This window comes from Stomoxys calcitrans, chromosome 1, assembly GCF_963082655.1.
Source record: "Stomoxys calcitrans chromosome 1, idStoCalc2.1, whole genome shotgun sequence".
NCBI classification, from domain to species: Eukaryota; Metazoa; Arthropoda; class Insecta; order Diptera; family Muscidae; genus Stomoxys; species Stomoxys calcitrans.
This window is the reverse complement of record NC_081552.1, coordinates 108,537,787-108,550,856: the sequence shown is the minus strand read 5'-3', so window position 1 is coordinate 108,550,856 and position 13,070 is coordinate 108,537,787. Positions and strand designations below refer to the sequence as shown.

The following is a 13,070-nucleotide window of genomic DNA, read 5'->3' as shown; positions in this document are numbered from 1 at the left end:
CTCTGGAAACCAAACCCCTTAAAAGCAACATTGAAAAGTTAAAAAATTTTCAACTTTCGCGACTGAAATTGGCGTCATTCTGTGATGTTGTGCTTTTAGGCTTTAAAATTAAAAATCGAGCGTAGCTTTTACGGGTTGTATTTCCAGAGTTGTATTTTCAACTCAATGCTCAAAAACACCTCTCAACGCGTTTATTCTGGTTAGGCCTTAACAATGTCGATTTGATAAAGAAAGTTTAGGGAATGGCCCCACAGAACTGAAAATTATAAATTTTAACGGCTGCATACGAGTATATATTATGGAAACAGTTTAATCGGCTGGATAATTATGGAATTTTGTGTTTAAGAAAAGCTTTCCATAAGGTTTCTTCAAGCGTGCAACTTTATATGCTATATACAAAAGCATATGAGCAGGTCATACCAAAATTATATTGGCCGAAATAAATAAAATACGTATAAATGTATTTATTAAAAAGAGTTTTATCATGGTACCTTATGGTACATAAACCGGATACACTATATAAGGTAGTGTTACTTGAAGAAACCAAAATGCGAAAAGGCAGACATTGTTGATTAGTTTCTCTAACTTTTTTGATTACTTCATTTATTTGATGCTATTTTTAATCGCATTAATTTCGAATCGTTCTGTGGGAACTTTTACTTTTTTGTTTTTGTCAAGTGGTACTTATATTTTGTTTCATCCTGGATACATTTAACTATTCAAGAAATCTTTGTGTCCTTATATTTTAATAATCTTCTACTTTCAAAAAAATCATAACACTGCCCAAACTATTGTCGACTAATAATAAAAAATTTTTGGAGAATAATTGATGTATAAAATATATTGTAAGAGAAAGTTAACTTCACTGCATAGCATTAAAATAAACCACAGCACAAAATTTTTCTTAAAAATTTGGACCCGCAACAATCAGAACATATTATTATTGAAATTTTACATTTAGATCCAGAACATTTTTAATTGTGAACGCCCCATTATAAATTAAAATGATTGACAGGGTTGCATTTTTAAAGCAACATCGCTGATCTTTGCAATGGTTGCATTCGGGAAGCACTGACCAAATTACGACCAACTTCATTTATTTCCGTCCTTTTTGAAGAAGCAACGATTCCAGTATATATATTTATTGTTAGTAGAAGCTTGAAACAAGTAAAAGTGTGCTAAGTTCGGACGGGCCGAATCTTATAAACCCTCCACTAATAATCGTATTTGTCGAGTTCTTTCTTAAGGCAAACATATGATAAAAGGAAATAATTGCTCTGATGTTGAAACTATAATATCAAGTAACCTTTCGTTTCGGACCATAATTGAACTATATGTTGGAGACCATAGTAGAAGTCGTTGTGTACAATTTCGGCCAATTCAAATAAAAATTGAGCTCTTTAGGGGCTCAAGAAATAAAATAGGAAGTTCGGTTTAAACGGGAATTGTATCAGAAGTGTGATAGAAGTTGTTGTACAAAATTGCAGCCAAATCGGGTAATTATTGCGCACTTTAGAGGCTCAAGAAGTCAAGATCCCAGATCGGTTTATTAATTAAAACCATATATGGCACAGTTGTTGGAAGTCACAACAAAACACTTTTTGCAAAATTTCAGCCAAATCGGAAAAGAATTACGCTCTCTAGTGGTTCAAGAAGTTAAGATTCAAGAACGGTTTATATGGCAGCTATATCAGGTTAAGGACTGATTTGAACCATACTTAGCATAGCTGTTGGAAGTCATAACAAAACATCTCATACAAAATTTTAACCAAATCGGAGAGGAATTGCGCCCTCTAGTGAATCAGGAAGTCAAGATCAAAGATCGGTTGATATGGCAGCTATATCAAAACATGAACCGATATAGTCCATTTACAATTCCAACCGACCTACACTAACAAGAAGTATTCGTGCAAAATTTCAAACGGATAGCTTTACTCCTTCGAAAGTTAACGTGGTTTCGACAGACAGACGGACAGACATGGCTAGATCGACTTAAAACGACGATTGACAACGATCAAGAATATATATACTTATTGTAGTGTTGTCTTAAGGAAAAATTTCATAGAAATTTTGTGTATTATGAATGCGAGGACTTTGGTTTAACCCAAAAAAAATCTTACATTTTATTCTTTTAAGGTCTTTAGCTTTCGGTGTATGGCAACAAGATATTAGAAGGTAGCGTCTATTCCAGTATCTACACATATTGTAGGTAAGTAAAAACTAAAAAAAATTTTACAAATGTGGATTTTTCTCACAAAATTAAAAAATTTAGAGGAATTTTTGTTGAAATTTTGTTTTTATATAAAATTTCATTGAAATTTTGGTTTACAGTAAAGGTATTCCAAAGTTTATTTGAAAATAAGTTGGTTTTCTTTATATTTTTGTTGGCTTTTTATACCCTCCACCATAAGATGGGGGGTATACTAATTTCGTCATTCTGTTTGTAACTACTCGAAATATTCGTCTGAGACCCCATAAAGTATATATATTCTTGATCGTCGCGACATTTTATGTCGATCTAGCCATGTCCGTCCGTCTGTCCGTCCGTCCGTCCGTCCGTCCGTCCGTCCGTCTGTCTGTCGAAAGCACGCTAACTTCCGAAGGAGTAAAGCTAGCCGCTTGAAATTTTGCACAAATACTTCTTATTAGTGTAGGTCGGTTGGTATTGTAAATGGGCCATATCGGTCCATGTTTTGATATAGCTGCCATATAAACCGATCTTGGGTCTTGACTTCTTGAGCCTCTAGAGTGCGCAATTCTTATCCGATTGGAATGAAATTTTGCACGACGTGTTTTGCTATGACGTCCAACAACTGTGCCAAGTATAGTTCAAATCGGTCCATAACCTGATATAGCTGCCATATAAACTGATCTTGGGTCTTGGCTTCTTGAGCCTCTATATCCAACGAATGTGCCAAGTATGGTTGAAATCGGTCCATAACCTGATATAGCTGTCATATAAACAGATCTGGGGATTTGACTTCTTGAGCTTCTAGAGGGCGCAATTCTTATCCGATTTGGCTGAAATTTTGCATGACGTATTTTATTTTTACTTTCAACAACTGTGTCAAATAAGGTTCAAATCGGTTCATAACCTGATATAGCTGCCATATAAACCGATCTGGGATCTTGACTTCTTGACCCCTAGAGGTCGCAATTATTATCCGATATGCCTGAAATTTTGTACGACGGATTCTTTCATGACCATCAACAAACGTGTTTTTTATGGTCTGAATCGGTCTATAGCCCGATACAGATCCCATATAAATCGTTCTCTCTATTTTACTTCGTGTGCCCCAATGGGCGCAATTCTTATACGAATTGGCTGAAATTTTACACAGGTCTCCAACATATAATTTAATTGTGGTCCGAACCGGACCATATCTTGATATCGTTTTAATAGCAGAGTAACTCTTTTCTTATATCCTTTTTTGCCTAAGAAGAGATGCCGGAAAAAGGACTCGACAAATGCAATCCATGGTGGAGGGTATATAAGATTCGGCCCGGCCGAACTTAGCACGCTGTTACTTGTTATTGCTTTGTTAGCTATTTATTGCTTTATTGGCTATTGTTTGATTTACTTTATTTCCTATTTTTATAACCTCCACCATAGGATGGGGGGTATACTAATTTCGTCATCCTGTTTGTAACTACTCGAAATATTCGTCTGAGACCCCATAAAGTATATATATTCTTGATCGTCGTGACATTTTATGTGGATCTAGCCATGTCCGTCCGTCTGTCCGTCCGTCCGCCTGTCTGTCGAAAGCACGCTAACTTCCGAAGGAGTAAAGCTAGCCGCTTGAAATTTTGCACAAATACTTCTTATTAGAGTAGGTCGGTTGGTAGTGTAAATGGGCCATATCGGTCCATGTTGTGATATAGCTGCTATATAAACCGATCTTGGGTCTTGACTTCTTGAGCCTCTAGAGTGCGCAATTCTTATCCGCTTGGATTGAAATTTTGCACGACGTGTTTTGCTATGATATTCAACAACTGTGCCAAGTAAGGTTCAAATCGGTCCATAACCTGATATAGCTGCCATATAAACCGATCTTGGGTCTTGACTTCTTGAGCCTCTAGAGTGCGCAATTCTTATCCGATTGGGATGAAATTTTGCACGACTTGTTTTGCTATGATATCCAACAACGGTGCCAAGTATAGTTCAAATCGGTCCATAACCTGATATAGCTGCCATATAAACCGATCTTGGGTCTTGACTTCTTGAGCCTCTAGCGTGCGCAATTCTTACCCGATCAGAATGATATTTTGCAGGACGTGTTTTGTTATTATATCCAACAACTGTGCCAAGTATGGTTCTAATCGGTCTATAACCTGATATAGCTGCCATATAAACCGATCTTGGGTCTTGATTTCTTGAGCCTCTAGAGTGCGCAATTCTTATCCGATTGGAATGAAATTTTGCACGACGTGTTTTGTTATGATATCCAACAACTGTGCCAAGTATGGTTCAAATCGGTTCATAACCTGATATAGCTGCCATATAAACCGATATTGGGTCTTGAATTCTTGAGCCTCTAGCGTGCGCAATTCTTATCCGATCAGAATAAAATTTTGCACGACGTGTTTCGTTATGATATCCAACAACTGTGCCAAGTATGGTTCAAATCGGTCCATAACCTGATATAGCTGCCATATAAACCGATTAGAAATTCCCATTCAACTATTGACCAGATACACCGCATAACTAATACTATTGAACAAAGCTTTGAGGATAAAAAAATATGTTCTGCTGTATTCTTAGATGTGTCGCAGGCTTTTGACAAAGTATGCCATGTCGGGCTTATAAGGAAATTAAGCAGGATGTTGCCTGAAATATATGTTGAATTTCTAAAATCATTCTTATCGGATAGATTCTTCAGAATTAAACAGGATGACTCCTACTCAGACATGAAGAAAATTGGTACAGGTGTGCCTCAAGGAAGTATCCTAGGTCCCGTCCTATATCTTTTATACACTAGCGATTTGCCAGAACCACCAAACTCAGTCATTGCAACTTTTGCGGATGATACTGCTATACTTGCTGTGGCAGATACAGAGGAGCAAGCAATCACTAAATTGCAACAAGCTCTTAATGAAATAAATCGTTGGGCCTCTGTTTGGCAAATAAAGTTGAACCATTCGAAGTCGGTTCATGTAAACTTTACAAATAAAGCTACCAGGAACATCCCCGTGCATATAAATGGAGTCAGTATCCCTTATTCGGACAATGCGAAATATCTTGGTATGACCCTGGATTCGAAATTACGCTGGAAAGCGCATGTCAAGAAGAAAATCGAAGAACTTAATATTAAATGGTCAAAACTCAAATATCTTATGGGCAGGAAATCTGAACTTTCCATTCAAAACAAATTACTTTTATATAATCAACAATTAAAACCAATATGGCTATATGGCATCCAACTATGGGGTTGCACGCATAAGAAATATATCTACATGATTCAAAATTTTCAAAATAAAGTACTAAGGAGCATAGTTAACGCCCCTTGGTATGTTCGCAACAGTGATCTCCATAGAGACCTCCGCATGAACACAGTGTCAGAGGAAATATCAATTGCAGCAACGAAACATGATGCCAGATTACGCCTTCATGTAAATCCAGAAGCCATTAATCTCAATGATCCAAGTACCAGACGTAGACTGAATAGAACTAAACCCTATGATCTCTTAATATCATGAGCTTTAAACTTATTTATTTTCTTTTTGTTTCCAATGTAAAATAAATTTTCAGATAGATTATATAAAATTTACATATTTTCAATGATAATTATGTTAAATTTGAAAAAAATTGCTTGTTAGCTTCTTATTGAAAGCTAGTTGCAATTAAAAAATAAAAATAAAAAAAAAAAAAAAAAATATAAACCGATCTTGGGTCTTGACTTCTTGAGCCTCTAGAGTGCGCAATTCTTATCCGATTGGAATGAAATTTTGCACGAAGTATTTCGTCATGATATCCAACAACTGTGCCAAATATGGTTTAAATCGGTTTATAACCTGATATAGCGGTCATATAAACAGATCTGGGGACTTGATTTCTTGAGCCTCTAGCGTGCGCAATTCTTATCCGATCAGAATAAAATTTTGCACGACGTGTTTTGTTATGATATCCAACAACTGTGCCAAGTATGGTTCAAATCGGTCCATAACCTGATATAGCTGCCATATAAACCGATCTTGGGTCTTGACTTCTTGAGCCTCTAGAGTGCGCAATTCTTATCCGATTGGGATGAAATTTTGCACGACGTGTTTTGTTATGATATCCAACAACTGTGCCAAGTATGGTTCAAATCGGTCCATAACCTGATATAGCTGCCATATAAACCGATCTTGGGTTTTGACTTCTTGAGCCTCTAGAGGGCACAATTCTTATCCGATTTGAATGAGTTTTTGCACGAAGTATTTCGTCATGATATCCAACAACTGTGCCAAATATGGTTCAAATCGGTTTATAACCTGATATAGCGGTCATATAAACAGATCTGGGGACTTGACTTTTTGAGCTTATAGAGGGCGCAATTCCTATCCGATTTGGGTGAAATTTCGCAAGACGTTTTTTATTGTTACTTTCAACAACTATGTCAAATAAAGTACAAGTCGGTTCATAACCTGATATAGCTGCCATATAAACCGATCTGGGATCTTGACTTCTTGAGCCTCTAGAGGTCGCAATTATCATACGATTTGCCTGAAATTTTGTACGACGGATTCTCTTATGACCATTAACATACGTATTTGTTATGGTCTGAATCGGTCTATAGCCCGATACAGCTCCCATATAAATCGATCTCTCTATTTTACTTCTTGAGCCCACAAAGGGCGCAATTCTTATTCGAATTGGCTGACATTTTACACAGGTCTCCAACATATAATTTAATTGTGGTCCAAACCGGACCATATCTTGATATCGCTCTAATAGCAGAGCAAATCTTTTCTTATATCCTCTTTTTTACCTAAGAAGAGATGCCGGAAAAAGAACTCGACAAATGCGATCCATGGTGGAGGGTATATAAGATTCGGCCCGGCCGAACTTAGCACGCTTTTACTTGTTTTAATTGTTTTTTCTTTTATTTTTTGTTTTTTTTATTAAGTATTATAATAGTATTCAGTAAAAATATTTTGTATAACTAGATGGTATTGTTGGATTCTTTGTGCACATACCATTGTCAGAGAACTTGTTATTATACCCTCCACCATAAGATGGGGGGTATACTAATTTCGTCATTCTGTTTGTAACTACTTGAAATATTCGTCTGAGACCCCATAAAGTATATATATTCTTGATCGTCGCGACATTTTATGTCGATCTAGCCATTTTTCGTCTGTCCGTCCGTCCGTCTGTCTGTCGAAAGCACGCTAACTTCCGAAGGATTAAAGCTAGCTGCTTGAAATTTTGCACAAATACTTCTTATTAGTGTAAGTCGGTTGGTATTGTAAATGGGCCATATCGGTCCATGTTTTGATATAGCTGCCATATAAACCGATCTTGGGTCTTGACTTCTTGAGCCTCTCGAGTGCGTAATTCTTACCCGATTGGAATGAAATTTTGCACAACGTGTTTTGTTATTATATCCAAAAACTGTGCCAAGTATGGTTCAAATCGGTCCATAACCTGATATAGCTGCCATATAAACCGATCTTGGGTCTTGACTTCTTGAGCCTCTAGAGTGCGCAATTCTTATCCGCTTGGATTGAAATTTTGCACGACGTGTTTTGTTATGATATCCAACAACTGTGCCAAGTATGGTTCAAATCGGTTTATAACCTGATATAGCTCCCATATAAACCGATCTTGGGTCTTGACTTCTTGAGCCTCTAGAGTGCGCAATTCTTATCCGCTTGGATTGAAATTTTGCACGACGTGTTTTGTTATGATATCCAACAACTGTGCCAAGTATGGTTCAAATCGGTCCATAACCTGATATAGCTGCCATATAAACCGATCTTGGGTCTTGACTTCTTGAGCCTCTAGAGTGCGCAATTCTTATCCGCTTGGATTGAAATTTTGCACGACGTGTTTTGTTATGATATACAATAACTGTGCCAAGTATGGTTCAAATCTGTTCATAACCTGATAAAGCTGCCATATAAACCGATCTTGGGTCTTGACTTCTTGAGCCTCTAGAGGGCGCAATTCGTATCCGACGTGAATGCATTTTTGCACGAAGTGTTTTGTTATGATATCCAACAACTTTGCCAAGTGTGGTTCAAATTGGTTCATAACATAATATAGCTGTCGTATAAACAGATCTGGGGACTTGACTTCTTGAGCTTCTAGAGGGCGCAATTCCTATCCGATTTGGTTGAAAATTTTCATGAAGTATTTTATTCTTACTTTCAACAACTGTGTCAAATAAAGTTCAAATCGGTTCATAACCTGATAAAGCTGCCATATAAGCTGATCTGGGATCTTTACTTCTTGAGCCTCTAGAGGTCGCAATTATTATCCGATTTGCCTGATATTTTGTACGACGGATTTCTCATGACCATCAACATACGTGTTTATTACGGTCTAAATAGGTCTATAGCCCGATACAGCTCCTATATAAATCGATCTCTCTATTTTACTCCTTGAGCCCCCAGGGGCGCAATACTTATTCGAATTGGCTGAAATTTTATACCGGACCATATCTTGATATCGCTCTAATAGCAGAGCAAATCTTTTCTTATATCCTTTTTTGCCTAAGAAGAGATGCCGGGAGAAGAACTCGACAAATGCGATCTATGGTGGAGGGTATGTAAGATTCGGCCCGGCCGAACTTAGCACGCTTTTACTTGTTTTTATTTTTAAGTTGTATAAATAAGTTTATTCTAAGTTTTTATAATACTAATTAAATATAATAATTTAAGTCAGATATTGTGTGTTCTAACATAATTTTATAATAAATGAATTATAAAAAAATTATGCCCACTAAAATAGATATTTTTCATTGAAACCTTGTTGAAGATTCATGATGGTGGGCACACAAAAGTTTGGCACGGCCAGAGTTAATGCCACGTCCATTTTTTATACCCTCCACCATAAGATGGGGGGTATACTAATTTCGTCATTCTGTTTGTAACTACTCGAAATATTCGTCTGAGACCCCATAAAGTATATATATTCTTGATCGTCGTGACATTTTATGTCGATCTAGCCATGTCCGTCCGTCTGTCCGTCCGTCCGTCCGTCCGTCCGTCCGTCCGTCCGTCCGTCCGTCCGTCTGTCTGTCGAAAGCACGCTAACTTCCGAAGGAGTAAAGCTAGCCGCTTGAAATTTTGCACAAATACTTCTTATTAGTGTAGGTCGGTTGGTATTGTAAATGGGCCATATCGGTCCATGTTTTGATATAGCTGCCATATAAACCGATCTTGGGTCTTGACTTCTTGAGCCTCTAGAGTGCGCAATTCTTATCCGATTGGAATGAAATTTTGCACTACGTGTTTTGTTATGATATCCAACAACTGCGCCAAGTATAGTTCAAATCGGTCCATAACCTGATATAGCTGCCATATAAACCGATCTTGGGTCTTGACTTCTTGAGCCTCTAGCGTGCGCAATTCTTATCCGATCAGAATGAAATTTTGCACGACGTGTTTTGTTATTATATCCAACAACTGTGCCAAGTATGGTTCAAATCGGTGCATAACCTGATATAGCTGCCATATAAACCGATCTTGGGTCTTGACTTCTTGAGCCTCTAGAGGGCGCAATTCTTATCCGAATGGAATGGAATTTCGCACGACGTGTTTTGTTATGATACCCAACAACTGTGCCAAGTTTGGTTGAAATCGGTCCATAACCTGATATAGCTGTCATATAAACAGATCTGGGGATTTGACTTCTTGAGCGTCTAGAGGGCGCAATTCCTATCCGATTTGGCTGAAATTTTGCAAGAGGTATTTTATTTTTACTTTCAACAACTGTGTCAAATAAGGTTCAAATCCGTACATAACCTGATATAGCTGCCATATAAACCGATCTGGGATCTTGACTTCGCAATTACCGAGGTCGCAATTATTATCCGATATGCCTGAAATTTTGTACGACGGATCCTCTCATGACCATCAACAAACGTGTTTATTATGGTCTGAATCAGTCTATAGCCCGATACAGATCCCATATAAATCGTTCTCTCTATTTTACTTCGTGAGCCCCAATGGTCGCAATTCTTATACGAATTGGCTGAAATTTTACACAGGTCTCCAACATATAATTTAATTGTGGTCCGAACCGGACCATATCTTGATATCGTTTTAATAGCAGAGAAACTCTTTTCTTATATCCTTTTTTTTTGCCTAAGAAGAGATGCCGGGAAAACAACTTGACAAATGCGATCCATGGTGGAGGGTATATAAGATTCGGCCCGGCCGAACTTAGCACGCTTTTACTTGTTATTAGCTATAAGTATTTGTTATACCTGAAATATTGTCAATCAAACCTAATAAATATATAAAAAAATCATCCCCATAAAACTAGTTATACAGATTTCATTGAATTCATGTGTTTTTACTTATCGTCCACCTTGCGGTACTGGATATTTAATATTTATATAGTGCTGCAGTATAGGGACAATTCAATTACGACGTTAAATCTCGCTGGTCAATCGATTGCAAACACATTCACCAGTTGCTTTGACCCTTGATATAATTCATTCCCATTGTCACCATGCAGATTTGTTACAGATTTAGAGTCACCGCCAGAAGAACTGAAGCATAAAAATCAAGTAAAACAAAGAAACAGGTAATGTCAATATCCTCAACCGGCCCTTTGTTGTCATTTAAAAACATATTTTTATTTTTTATTTGGACATATATATGTATGTACATATATATATATATATATATATATATATATATATATATATATATATATATATATATATATATATATATATATATATATATATATATATATAGTTGATTCTGAAAAATTGAGAGGCTTAAAACTTATGTACACGTTAATTTCCATTTCGAATTTCAAATCGTTTCTAGTAAAATTTTCTAGTTTAAAATTTTAACAGGAATTTATTTCTGTGTGGATGATGGTGAGACGTTGGAGCATTTCCTGTCATTGTACTTAGGTTGGGACACAATACTAGACATTAACCAACTTAAGGCCTGGCATGGAAAACAACTAGGGATTTTGTAAGTAGCACCGAATTTCTAACTTTGATTTTCTTTTTTCGAGGTTACTTTTTTTAAGTATTTAGAGGGCACAACAAGCCGATTACTGGCTAGGGTGTATGTCTATAGTGGCATGGGGCTTTATAATACCTTTTTTGCAACCTTACCTAACCTAACAGGAATTTATAAATTTTAGTTTGAATTTGGGTTTGGCAATTGAAAAGTCATGTCAACTTGCTTTTAAATTTTTAATTGATTTTTTTCTCTTCGATTCCATTTGGATTTTCTCAAATACAGTCGGTTTTTTGTAATTTTCAATTTGGTTTTAAAATGTTGATGCTGGAATGTCATAAAAACGCTTCTTGAAACTTATGTACAAATTATTACCAATTATTATGTACAAATTATTTTAAATTATTACATTCAAATCGTTTTTCGAAAACTTTTCCATTTTCACTTCGGTTTCGGAATGCATTTTCACAGTTGCAATTGGAACTTGGATTTCAATACCATTTTTATAAATTAAAATTTTTTTGTTAACATTTCATTGTCTTTTCACGATTTCAAATTGGATCTAAGTTTTAATTTTCAATTTCTACAGGAATTAAAAATTTTAAATTGATTTTTGAATTGTGGTCTTGGAAATTGAAAGGTCATGTCAACTTGATATTGAGAAAAGACAATGAAATGTCGAAACCTAACATAAAAATTAAGAAAAAATAGTATTAAAATCGAGAAATTCCAATTGAGACTATGAAAATGCAATCCGGAATCGAAGTGAAAATAGAAATGTTTTCTTGAAATTAGCAATTTGAAATCGAAAAGGACGTGTGCATGAGTTTCAATAAGCCTTTTAACATTCCAACATCAACATTTTAAAACCAAAATGAAAATTACAAAAACCCGACTTTTTTGTTTGAGAAAGTTCAAAAATCAAAATTAAATCGAAGAAAAAAAATTCAAACGCAAAAGTTTAAAAGCAAGTTGATACGACCTTTCAATTTCCAGAAACAAAATTCAAAAATCAAATTAAAGTTTTTGATTCCTGTTGAAAATAAAAAGCTAAATCCAATTAAAATTTTAGAAAAGGTCAAAATCAGATTGAGAAAAGCAATGAAATGTCAACAACAAAATAGAAGTTCTAATTGAAACTGAAAATTCAATCCAAAATCCAAATAAAAATGGAAATAGTTTCTAAAAATTAAATTGCATATACATATTGCATATTTCTCCCATGAATATTCCACTAAGAAACATTGGCAAACTTCGCACATATCAATGAATGCAGTCTGATTCAAGTTTAAGCTCAATGATAAGGGGCCTCCTTTTTATAGCCGAGTCCGAACGGCGTGCCGCAGTGCGACAACTCTGTCGGAGGAAAATTTATAAGGCTTCTATGCATGACATAGTACCTCACAAATGTCATAAACATTCAGAGGAGAAAACCACTGCTGAAAATTTTTTCTTGAAAGCCTTTTTATACCCTCCACCATAGGATGGGGGGTATAAATATTTTCGTCATTCTGTTTGTAACTATTAGAAATATTCGTCTGAGACCCCATAAAGTATATATATTCTTGATCGTCGCGACATTTTATGTCGATCTAGCCATGTTCGCCCGTCTGTCTGTCGAAAGCACGGTAACTTCCGAAGGAGTAAAGCTAGCCGCTTGAAATTTTGCACAAATACTTCTTGTTAACGTAGGTCGGTTGGTATTGTAAATGGGCCATATCGGGGCACGTTTTGATATAGCTACCATATTAACCGATCTTGGGTCTTGACTTCTTGAGCCCCTAGAGTGCGCAATTCTTATCCGATTAAAAAGAAATTTTGCACGACGTGTTTTGTTATGATATCCAACAACTGTGCCAAGGATGTTTGAAGTCGGTTCATAACCTGATGTAGCTACCATATAAACCGATCTTGGGTCTTGACTTCTGGAGGGT

General features: G+C 36.2%; 2 long non-coding RNA genes across 4 annotated transcripts; one reads left to right on the top strand and one right to left on the bottom strand.

Annotated features, from left to right (window-relative positions):
• Positions 1–1,116: 1,116 nt before the first annotated feature.
• Positions 1,117–9,021, top strand: LOC131998506 (uncharacterized). 3 transcript variants are annotated; one of them, XR_009398746.1, is made up of 3 exons: positions 1,117–1,146; positions 2,137–2,209; positions 8,939–9,021. It is a non-coding gene; the product is annotated as an uncharacterized LOC131998506 (long non-coding RNA). The 3 variants fall into 3 exon arrangements; XR_009398747.1 differs by lacking the exon at positions 1,117–1,146 and adding an exon at positions 1,153–1,301; XR_009398748.1 differs by lacking the exon at positions 1,117–1,146 and adding an exon at positions 1,310–1,496.
• A 1,928-nt stretch (positions 9,022–10,949) lies between these two features.
• Positions 10,950–11,762, bottom strand: LOC131998505 (uncharacterized). The gene is made up of 2 exons (XR_009398745.1): positions 11,546–11,762; positions 10,950–11,463 (listed from the first exon to the last, which is right to left on the bottom strand). It is a non-coding gene; the product is annotated as an uncharacterized LOC131998505 (long non-coding RNA).
• Between the last annotated feature and the right edge of the window lie 1,308 nt (positions 11,763–13,070).